At 57.4% G+C, this 11,431-nt stretch overlaps 2 long non-coding RNA genes across 2 annotated transcripts; one reads left to right on the top strand and one right to left on the bottom strand.

The window, feature by feature from the left end:
- Window positions 1–348: 348 nt before the first annotated feature.
- Window positions 349–2,047, bottom strand: LOC149128451 (uncharacterized). Its single transcript, XR_016232979.1, has 2 exons — window positions 1,876–2,047; window positions 349–638 (listed from the first exon to the last, which is right to left on the bottom strand). It is a non-coding gene; the product is annotated as an uncharacterized LOC149128451 (long non-coding RNA).
- A 2,493-nt stretch (window positions 2,048–4,540) lies between these two features.
- Window positions 4,541–5,678, top strand: LOC138847118 (uncharacterized). Its single transcript, XR_011384727.2, has 2 exons — window positions 4,541–4,716; window positions 5,158–5,678. It is a non-coding gene; the product is annotated as an uncharacterized LOC138847118 (long non-coding RNA).
- The last annotated feature ends 5,753 nt before the right edge of the window (window positions 5,679–11,431 follow it).

Here is an 11,431-nt window from a genome sequence, read left to right as displayed (position 1 = left end):
GCCATTTAGGGAGTGAACCAGCAATGGAAAATCTCTCTCCTTCCTCCTCTCTCTCCCCTCATCTGTCTGTCTGCCTTTCAAATAAACAAAATAATAAATAAGTAAAAATAAAGCCCAGGGTCTGTCACAGACCAGCTGTGGGGTCTTGGGCAATTATTTAACTTGCTGAGCCTGTTTTCTGAGCTGTAAGGCATCTCTCGGATTCAGTGAGAAGGAAATGCATTGACGCACACAACGTGTACACCCGGTGTCTGCTGCTCACTGAACTCCCATTTCATCAGCAAGGCTTGGTTTTGTTTTTTTTTTTTAATTTCCTTCTCCAAAAAAAAATGAAGATTCATACACTTCTTTATTTTTTAAAAAGATTTATGTATTTATTTGAAAGAGTTACAGAGAGAGAAGGAGAGGCAGAGAGAGAGAGAGAGAGAGAGAGAGAGGTCTTCCATCCGCTGGTTCACTCCCCATATGGCTGCAACAGCTGGAGCTGTGCCGATCCGAAGCCAGGAGCCAGGAGCTTCTTTCAGGTCTCCCATGCGGGTGCAGGGACCCAAGGACTTGGGCCATCTTCTACTGCTTTCCCAGGCCATAGCAGAGAGCTGGATCAGAAGTGGTGTAGCCAGGTCTTGAACTGGTGTCATCTACAGTGGCAACTTCTGTGTCAGTCGGCTTCTCACCATGCCACACCCATGAGGGGCTGACTTTAGGAAGTGAAAAGTTCACCACCAGCCACAGGTGGGAGAGTCCCAGTGTGAGATCAGGCAAGGCCCCAGGGCCGAGCGGCAGAGGAGGGTCACGTGGCAAGCCAGGCAACCCAGAGTGGTTGGGCCCAGCTCGCCTTTTATAACCTGCCCCCTGCAAGATGTGCCTTCTGAGGGCACATCATGGCGACCTAAAGGCCTCTCACCAAGCCAGCCCCTGAACACAGTCGGATTCAGTTTCCAGCGCAGGGGATGGAGCTGGGGTGCAGTACATTAAGTCACCGCTTGGGGTGCTCGCATCAAAGTGCTGGTTCAAGTCAGGGCTGTTCCAATCCAGCTGCTGCTAATGCGTCTGGGAGGAAGCCTCTGACGGCCCCTGCCATCCACGTGGGGACCCGGATGGAGCTCCTGCCTCCTGGCTTCAGCCTGGCCCAGCCCTGGCTGTTGCAGACATTTGAGGAGTGAACCAGTAGTTGGAAGATCCTGTTCTCTGTCTCTCTTTTGCTCTTTCAAAAGATGAATATAAATAAATAAACATTTTTTAAAAAGATTATTTGAATTACAGAGAGGGAGGGAGGGAGAGACGGAGAGAGGGGAGAGAGAGAGAGAGTGAGAGAGAGAGAGATTTTTCCATCCCCTGGCTCACTTCCCAAATGGCTGCAACAGCCAGGGCTGGGCCAGGCCAAAGCCAGGATCCAGGAGCTTCTTCCAGGTCTCCCACATGGATGCAGGGGCCCAGGGACTCGGGCCATCTTCTACTGCTTTCCCAGGCCACAGCAGAGAGCTGGATCGGAAGGAAGTGCAACAGCCGGGACTCAAACTGGAGCCAATAGGGGATGTCAGCGCTGCAGGTGGAGGCTTAACCTACAACACAGCGCCGGCCCCTAAGTAAATAAGCATTAAAGTCTACCACCAGTCTGGGAGCCGGATGCTGTCCAAACCACGGCCCCTTCCTTCCTGATCTCACTGGCAAACACGGGCTCTTCGTGAACTGTCCACTGCAACTCAGCCTTTCACTGGCCTCCCAGCGCAACTGGATGAACGTCTAAGCCCCTCCCAGAGGCCTCTCAGGCCAGCCTCGAAGAGCTCAGTTCTCCCCCCAGACCCCGGGTCTGTCAGCCCCAGCCCCTGGCAACCACCCCTCCTTCCTTAAAGGAGCCGTGCCCCTCATTCTCACCCTCTGAGCACTTGAGAGTCCCTGTCCCAGGCAGGTGCCCTCAGGTTCCTGGGAGTCATGTGCACCCGAGTCACTTCCATGTCCTCCAGGTGGCAGCCTTTGCTTGGGTTTGGGTTTGGTTTGGCTTGGGTTTGGAGTCAAGTGCAAGCGCAGGCCGGGAAGAGAAGGGAGCCTGTGGGAAAAGAACAGGGACAGCGCCCTCTGGTGGGCACAGCTCGACAACGCACAGAGACCTGGAGTCCCAGGGCAGCCCCGGGCCTGCTCTGTGGCCTGGGAGAGTTAGTGCAGACCCCGGTTTACCCAGTTGCCAGATCCCTTGGTTTGCAGTCATCCAGCTCCCACCCCCACTGGGACTGGGAGCTGCCTGGGCCAGGGCTGGGTTTGGCTCTGGTGCCCTGTAGCGAGGACAGTGGGGTCTCGGCCAAGTGCATGGCTTTGAAGTGTCCGTGGGGACAGATCTTGCACTCTGAGCCTCGCGTGCGCCCCCGGGGCTGCTCTAATCCGTGAGACACAGGCATCCTGTTGCGTTTGTCCTGGAGTTTCCCCAGTAAAGGCCTTCCCCCAACGTGAGTGAGGCCTTGCCAGGGCCAAGAAACCCCTGGGCCGCTCTGCCAGCCAAGTGGCTCTGTCCATCCCCTGCCTGTCTCCTCTTCACGTCTCTCTTCTTCCTTTTCGTTGTTTCCACCCAAATCCCTCTGAAGAGCGTGGGGAGACGGCAGGGCCTCTGCGTGCGGTCCCGCAGGCGCCGTCTGCTCCTCCCTGTGGCTACCATCAGGCCTTCCCTGCCTTCCCCACGAGGTGCTTGGGGAGAACCCACGAGCTGTGGGTCAGTGTCAGTCAGTTTCTTTCTCTCTCTCTCTCTCTTTTTTTTTTTTTTTTTGACAGGCAGAGTGGACAGTGAGACAGAAAGGTCTTCCTTTTCCGTTGGTTCACCCCCTAATGGCCGCTGCAGCCGGTGCACTGCGCTGATCTGAAGCCAGGAGCCAGGTGCTTCTCCTGGTCTCCCATGGGGTGCAGGGCCCAAGCACTTGGGCCATCCTCCACTGCACTCCCGGGCCACAGCAGAGAGCTGGCCTGGAAGAGGGGCAACCGGGACAGAATCCAGTGCCCCAACTGGGACTAGAACCTGGGGTGCCGGCGCTGCAGGTGGAGGATTAACCTAGTGAGCTGCAGCGCTGGCCTGTGTCAGTTCTTAGAAGTGTGACCCAAGGGGCCGGCGCTGTGGAGCAGCGGGTTAACGCCCTGGCCTGAAGCGCCAGCATCCCATATGGGCTCTGGTTCAAGTCCCAGCTGCTGCTCTTCCGATCCAGCTCTCTGCTATGGCCTGGGAAAGCAGTAGAAGATGGCCCAAGTCCTTGGGCCCCTGCACCTGCGAGGGAGACTGGAAGAAGCTCCTGGCTCCTGGCTTTGGATCAGCACAGCTCCGGCTGTTGCGGCCATCTTCCATCTGCTGGTTCACTCCCCAACTGACCGCAGTGGCTGGAGCTGGGCCAGGCGGAAGCCACAGAGATGGGAGCTTCATCCGGGTCTCCACATGGTGGCACCTTGAAGCAAAGTTCTGGAACGTTTGGCAAAAGCGTGATCTTTGGGCCTTTGTGGTGCCCAGTAGGGCCGCAGGCCGCGCGGAGCCTGCCCGCAGAAGGAAGGAGGTGGCCTCAGGGCCGCGCCACACCCTCCACAGCCAGTCGGGGTGCAGTGTAAGCAGGCACCAGGACAGAGCAGAGCCAGGGCCTGGCAGGCGGAGGGGGCAGTGCCCGGGGCCCCTGCCACCCCCAGCTCGGGCCTGGCCACGCGCCCACCCCTCACCAGAAGAAGCGGAAGCACTGGAGTCTCAGGAACTGCATTCTGCTGTGTGGCCTTGGGGAAGTCACTTAACCTCTCTGAACCCCACACTTAACCATCAGTAAATGGATGGAATCGGCCTGCCTATTAATTCCGCATATATATAGTGATATAATATGTAGATTATATATGTCCTTATGTGTGCTGGAAGGGAATGATACAGCCTCATTCTTCTGCATGAGTATATCCAGTTTTTCCAGCATCATACGCTGAACAGCTCGTATTTCCACACTGGATGGTCCTGGCACTGTTGTCAAGTCATTTGACCATATCCGATGGTTTGTTTTTCATTATATTACATATAAATATATCAATTATTCATTTTTATTTATAATTAATATGTTATATATTGTTCTATATATATCTAGCCTGGGTGCTAGAGACCCTCTGGGGACCAAGGCAGGCTCAGGTCCAGCCCTCAATGTAGAACGAAAGCTGCAAAAATGAACACAAAATAAACATGATGAGTGTCACTTTGCAGGGAAGGCCAGGTACTGGGCTGGCATGGAGGGGGAGCCTCTGACCTTGGGGCAGAGGGGGGAGGTGGTCAGGGAGGGCTTCCTAGAGGAGGTGGCATGCAGCTGAGGCAGGAAGGATAAGTGGGAGTTAACTGGGTTGCTGGGTGCGAAGACCCCCTCATTCAGTGTTCCCTTCCTTCCTGTAGAGCACATTGGCAAAGGGAAGTGAGAGTCACCCGCCTGGCCCAGCCCCGCCCCAGCCTCACGTGTCTGCCCGGGTTGCACAGTCGGGTGGGGTGAGGGAGAGAATTACACTGTGTCCGTGTGTGGGGAGAGTATTTAAAGCCTGCGCTAAGTATGGCTTTGCCCACAGGCTGCGGGAAGCACCTCCGCCAGGGCCCCCTGGGAGCGCCATGCTGCCCTCGTGGCCGTGGAGCTGCTGTGGCCTGTCCCCGCCCGGGGGCTCCCTCCCTGCGGCCTGGGCAGTCCTCACAGGGCTCCCCAGATGCCTGCACAGGTTGGGGGCTGAGATGAGACCAAGGCAAGTCCAAGGGTGACAGGTGGGTCTGTCTGGGGCGGGGCCGGGAGGAGTGGGCCAGGCTGCAGGGAGGGTAGCAGAGATCTAAGGAGCTGAGCCCCTGGGCCTCCTCCCCGCTGCCCCCTCTCCTGCCGCCCACAGACTGCGCCCCCTCCAGGAAGCTGCTTGGCATCTGGCATCTTCTCCACCTGCCAGGTCCCACGTCGACATTAGCACAGGAGGGGCGCGGGAGGCGGGGGCGCTGGCTGCTGTAGTTGTGTGCTCCAGAGCACAGAGGCCCGGGACAACCGCCTGTCCATTTGTTCATGGTTCTGCGCCCTGGGCTGGACTCGGCCGGCTGGTTCTGTGTGGTCATACAGGTGCACAAAGCTGCCGGGCAGGGGGGTGGGGCAGGGCGTGAGACTCGAGGGACACGGGACGGCTGAGTGTTTCCTCTGCTCATAGAAACTCCGGGCCTCTCCCCATGGTCTCGCCGGACTCGGAACGTGGCTGCACAGGGCTCCCGAGCCTGCAGAGACGGAAGTGGCCAGGTCTTCCGAAGACTCCAGTCGGACACTAGTGCAGCCACTCCTGCGCTGCAACTAAAAGACACTGTATCTGGGGCTGGCGATGTGGCTCAGCAGGCTAAGCCCCGACCCGTGACAGCAGCATCCCACACAGCCACCGGTTCTAGTCCCGGCTGCTCCACTTCCCATGCAGCTCCCTGCTAAGGCACCTGGGAAAGCAGCCGAAGATGGCCCAGGTGCTTGGGCCCCTGCGCCCATGCGGAAGACCCGGATGGAGTTCCAGGCTCTTGGCTTCTGCCTGGCCCAGCCCTGGTTGCTGCAGCCGTTTAGGGAGTGAACCAGCAGATACGGACGGTCTTTCTCTGTCTCTGTCTCTCCCTTCCTCTCTCTCTCTCTCTCTCTCTTTCTCTCTGTAACTCTGCTTTTCAAATAAATACAATAAATCTTTAAAAAAAAAAAGACACAGTGCATAGGAAATGGCCTGAGACCTGTTATGCCACAGTGCTGGCCCGTGCAGTGCCTTTAAGGGCTTGATGTTGAAAGAAGCCCTGTGGCTGGGTGGCTCTGAAATGCACTGGGATAGAGGGCAGAACCTCTGAGCACCACAGCCTCCATGACAGCACCCCTGGGAGCCGATGCCCGCTGGCGAAACCTTGCCTGAGACTATTTCCAGATACAACAGACGAATACGAAGAATTTTCAGACGAAGAGAAATAATATTTCTCTCCAGCACTCCTCACACCCAGGCACCAGTCTGGTGTGTGACTTACTTTTCCCCATGGCACTCCTGTGACTGGCCACCATGGCCCCATTTCACAGATGCGGAACTGAGGCTGGGAGAGTGGGAGAGTGGCTTTCCCAGGGCCACTTAGCTGTAGGTGGCAGAACTGGGCTCTGAGCCCAGGCAGCCTCACCCGCCACTCATGTTGCTGTAGGAAGCCCCCCACACCCGCGCCTGGACCTCCTTGGGGTGTCTGGCGGGGTTCAGCCCAGGAGAGGGCTCTTTGTGCTACACCCCAGCAGGAAAGCTGCCGCTGAATTCATCCCCTAAACTTCGGACAAGTTGCTGTTTCAAAGAACCAACTATGCAAAAGTTGGTTTCTCCCTTTCTGTGTCTGCCTGTACCCTGGGTATAACAATTACAGCCAGGGTACCCGCCCACACGCACACGTGTGTGTGTGTATGTGTATGTGTGTGTGTGTGTGTCCAGAAAGACTTTCACTCCCAATTCCGGACATGTCGACTGTCTAACGAGTATGCAAAAGAAAACACTGAACAACTTCAGGAGTCGCAGAAGAAACACAGGAAGAGTTTTCCTCCAAGCTCAACAAACACAATAATTTCCGTAAACACAGCCACTAGTATTTAAATAAATACAAGATGGGAAATAAACAAGAGAAGAATGGACACAAGGCGGGGACTTCCCTGGTGGACACGTGCTGCTGCCAGTCGTCCAGCTACAGACACTGCTCAGAGCAGGTGCACAGAGCAGGTGCATCAGGTGCACAGAGCAGGCTGCGGTTTCACTGGGATGCGGCTCCTGAGCCCAAGCGGGCCTCCGAACCCCAAGAGCCAAGTTCAGGGTCCTAAGAGGGCGGAACTTCCTCTACTGGCGGTGTTTAGGAGGTGGGCCTCGTGGGAGGTCCCTGGGTGGTGGGAGAGGTGCGAGGGGCGTGTTCTACAAGCCAACTTGGGCCCCACCTTTTCTTTGCTTCCTCCCTGGCCACGTGATCTCCCTCCACACGTGTTCTGCCACTGCGGCACCAGACAGCTGACCAGTGGGGGCCACCTGAGCTTGGTCTTCACCTCCAAAACCGCGAGCTGAAATAAACCACTCGGTCCATCTCAGGGAACTGTGCTGCTGAGCACAGAGCACCTGTGGTCACCACCAGGGGGCGCTGGCGTGCGGCTGACGTGGCTACCATGGGGCGTGGGGCCCTTTCCCCTCGTGCACTCTGACCCTCGGTGGGAGCTGCCATTGGGCAGCAGCGGCCATTTGTGTCCTGGTGAACAGGAGCCAACAAGGAGCACCGAACTTCGTGGGGCGGGGTTACAGTGGCCTTCAGTGACCTGTTGTCATAGGCACTGCCCCCACAAAGCGGCCCCACAGTCTTGTCCGGGGAAACACCCCCTGTGTGAGCTGGTTTGCTGGCATTTCGGTGACAGTACCTGCCTTTCCGTCTGCCCTTTCATTCCAAAAGCCCCTTGGCCGCGACAGCTGGGGGAAGCCAGGACGTGGCGTGGTAACAGAGGGGAGAGAATTTCCCGAACTTGGAAGTCTCACCAGCTCCTGGCACTACCAAGGGACCAGGTTATCCAGCCCCACGCTCTCCTCTGCTGTGCTGCCCGGCACCAATGGACGCTGTCCTGTCCGTCTTGGTCAGGGGACGATCAGGGTACAGCAGCGCTGGCTTCACAGGCAGAGGGACCCCGGGAGGACCTGGGGTTTCGTCTGACACCCTGGTCGTATTGCCTTGAGCTTCTTCACGATCTTTGAACAAGAAGTCCCCTTGTTCATTTTCCCCTGCGTTCCACAAATTACCCAGCCCTGAGGCACAGAATCCTGGTTCCTTGCCATGGGGCCCTCGGGCTGCCCCCTCCAGGGCCTCAGTCTGCCCATCTGTGAAAAGGAGCCGGGAGTGGAAGCAGCGCGCCGTGACCTTGGCTGTGTATGCTCTTGGATCTGCCATCAGCAGCCCCCTGGAGATGCAGCTGCAACCAGAAAACACACGGAGTCCCAGCACTGTTTGCTTTCTCGGAGCACCTCTTCCCTGAGCTGTGGGGTCTGCACAGCTGGCCCAGCTCCCCGGAGGGGCAGGCGAGACTGGGGGAATTCCCAACCGACAGACGAAGCCAGACCTGGGGCTTTCCTCACCAGTATGGTGACAAAGAGCAGGTACCACTGTGAGACCATGGGCTGGGCAAGGCACGCAGCCCAGTGCACAGCAGCTGCGTGGGCAGCGGCCCTCCCTGGCTGTGCTGCCTCCGTTTCCCTCATCTCTGAAGCTCGTCTCACACGGAGCCGCCAAGGTTCCGCGGACTCAAGGGTACTGCTCTGGGGCTGGCCCTGTGGTGCAGCAGGTAAAGCCGCCGCCAGAGATGCCAGCATCCCAAATGGATGCTGGTTCAATTCCTGGCTGCTCCACTTCTGATCCAGCTCCCTGCTAATGGTCTGGGAAAGCAGCAGAAGATGGCTCGAGTGCTTGGGCCCCTGCACTTGCGTGGGAAACTTGGATGAAGCTCCTGGCTTTGGCCTGGCCCAGCCCTGGCTGTTGCAGCCATCTGGGGAGTGAACCATCCGATAGAAGATCTCCCCCCACATCACCCCTTTTGTCTGTAACTCTGCCTTTCAAATAAATAAAGTAACTAAGGAATCAAGTAAAAAAAAAAAGGGTACTGCTCTGCCAGTCTGTAATCCTATGAGTGGACAAAACTTTTCAGCTCTGAGGAAATTACTGAGACAGGGTTCCAGGGGGACTGGCTCTATAACCTTCCCAATGCACGGGCAGGCACGGCGCGAAGAGTGGCCAGGCGCCTACGCCATGCGGCCTGGCCTCACCTGTCCACCGCCGCATTTCCTGTCCTGGCCGCTCAGTCCCACTCAGGGGGACATTCTTACCCCTACTCTCCAGGCTCTACGAAGTCAGATGAGTCACACCTGTGCCCAGGTCACACAACTGCTTTAGGGAGGGCCCATTTTCTGTGAACCCCAAAATGGAATCTTTGCACTAACCTCTGGGGTTTGGTAAGATTCTAATGCCCTCGGCCGGCGCCGCGGCTCAGTAGGCTAATCCTCCACCTTGCAGCGCCGGCACACTGGGTTCTAGTCCTGGTTGGGGTGCCGGATTCTGTCCTGGTTGCCCCTCTTCCAGGCCAGCTCTCTGCTGTGGTCAGGGAGTGCAGTGGAGGATGGCCCAAGTGTTTGGGCCCTGCACCCCATGGGAGACCAGGATAAGCACCTGGCTCCTGGCTTCGGATCAGCGCGACGCGCCAGCAGTGGCGGCCATTGAGGGGTGACTCAACGGAAAAGGAAGACCTTTCTCTCTGTCTCTCTCTCTCACTGTCCACTCTGCCTGTCAAAAAAAAAAAAAAAAAAAGATTCTAATGCCCTCGTTCCGGGTGCCGGAATTCCTGGAGGGCAGACTACGTGGAATGAAGGTGGTCTGACTGGTGGGGAATGAAGACTGGCCAGTAACTGGGCTGTGGGAGAGCAGGAGGTGTCCCAGCACGTGACCACTAGGTGGTGCTATGGGCTGGGTGCTGCTCTGGGAAGGGCCTATACTCTGGTACCGCCAAGCCCACCACCCTGCAGAGCCTGGCTCTCTGGAAGACACTGCCCAAGGCCAGGGCTGGAGTAAGCAATGCCCCCCAGGGAAGGATGACACGGTGTGATGGCAGCTCCCCCTCCCCCAGGAGCCGCACCCCGCCCAGTTTACCGATGAAGGAATCACAACTCCTGGCCAAGGCGATGGCTCTCGCGCAAGCTCCCTGCAGCCTTCTTGGCTGCTCAAGCTTTGTCCCATCTTCCAGGCCTCTTGTTTCGGACTGGTGTCATGGCACAGCAGGTTAAGCCGCCATCTGTGATGCCAGCATCCCATATGTGCGCTGGTTCAAGTCTTGGCTGTTCCACCTTTTTTTTTTTTTTTAATTTATTTATTTGAAAGAGTTATAGGGGGAGGTAGAGCCAGAGAGAGAGAAGTCTTCCATCTGCTGATTCACTCCCCAAATGACTGCAATAGCCAGGAGCCAGGAGCTTTCTTCCGGGTCTCCCATGTGGGTTCAGGGGCCCAAGGACTTGGGCCATCTTCTTCTGCTTTCCCAGGCCACAGCAGAGAGCTGGATCAGAAGTGGAGCAGCGGGGACTCGAACTGGCGCCCATATGGGATGCCAGCACTGTGGTGTGGCTTTAATACAGTGCGCCACAGCACCAGCCCCAGCTGTTCCATTCTGATCCATCTTCCTACTAATGTGCCTGGGAAAGCAGAAGACGGCCCAAGTCCTTGGACTCCTGCACCCCTGTGGGAGATCCAGAAAAAGCTCCTGGCTTCGGTCTGGCACAGCCCTGGCTGTTGTAGCCATTTAGGGAGAGAACCAACAGATGGAAGATCTCTCTCCCTTTCTTAACTCTGCCTTTCAAATAAAATAAGTCATCCTTTTTTTTTTTTTTTTTTTATAGGCAGAGTGGACAGTGAGAGAGAGAGACAAAGAGAAAGGTCTTCCTTTGCCGTTGGTTCACCCTCCAATGGCTGCCGCGGCCGGCGCACTGCGCTGATCCAAAGCCAGGAGCCAGGTACTTATCCTGGTCTCCCATGGGGTGCAGGGCCCAAGCGCTTGGGCCATCCTCCACTGCACTCCTGGGCCACAGCAGAGAGCTGGCCTGGAAGAGGGGCAACTGGGACAGAATCCGGCGCCCCAACCAGGACTAGAACCCGGTGTGCCAGCGCCACAAGGCGGAGGATTAACCTAGTGAGCTGCAGCGCCGGCCCAAGTCATCCTTTTTAAAAAGACCCTTTGCCCTCTGGCCTTCTCCCAAGGGCTCCTCCACAACGGAGCTTTTGGGAACCCTGATCCACTTGGTGCTAAGTGTCCCCGACCCCTCCCAACCCCTACATTTATGTATTGGCGACTGAGGGTCTCGGGGCTCCCCTGACACCTCCCCCACCCCAGGTCTCAGCTTTTCCTACACTGACCAGTGGGCACCTGGGGAGGCCTGACTGACAAGGTGGCAAGCTCCACCCCCCATGCTTGTGACCTGAATGCTGGGCTCTGTACTGCTGAGCCCTCCCTTCAGGCCTCCTCCCTCCACCACAGGGCCACTCAGTGCTTCCCTCTCCCAACCTAGACGCATCTCCACTCAACTCCCTGTCCAGCACAGGGTCCGGGGCTCAGTGGGCAGCAGGAGGCGCTCCCGAGGGACATGCTCGTAGACCTGGGCCAGAGGGAGCACTTTGTGACAGCGAAGGTGTCCACACAAGCTGGGACAGCCGTCACCGTCACCAGAAGTGTGCCAACATGACCTGGGGCACCACACAGTCCAGGGGCAGGGATCGGGGCCAGGACCAGGGCCCACAGTGAGGGTCCAAACAGCAGCAAGTTCACGGCTACGGCTGGATGGCCGGGGTGGAGCTGGGCAGCAGGGAGAGGGAGATGGAGCAAGGTGGCCACGCTACTCCCTGGGGTAGCTCCCTCCCGACCTGACGCCCACAGTCCCG

Source organism: Oryctolagus cuniculus, chromosome 1, assembly GCF_051225735.1.
Source record: "Oryctolagus cuniculus isolate XC-2025 breed Fujian yellow rabbit chromosome 1, ASM5122573v1, whole genome shotgun sequence".
Taxonomy (NCBI): domain Eukaryota; kingdom Metazoa; phylum Chordata; class Mammalia; order Lagomorpha; family Leporidae; genus Oryctolagus; species Oryctolagus cuniculus.
This window is presented reverse-complemented; position numbering and strand designations above follow the sequence as displayed.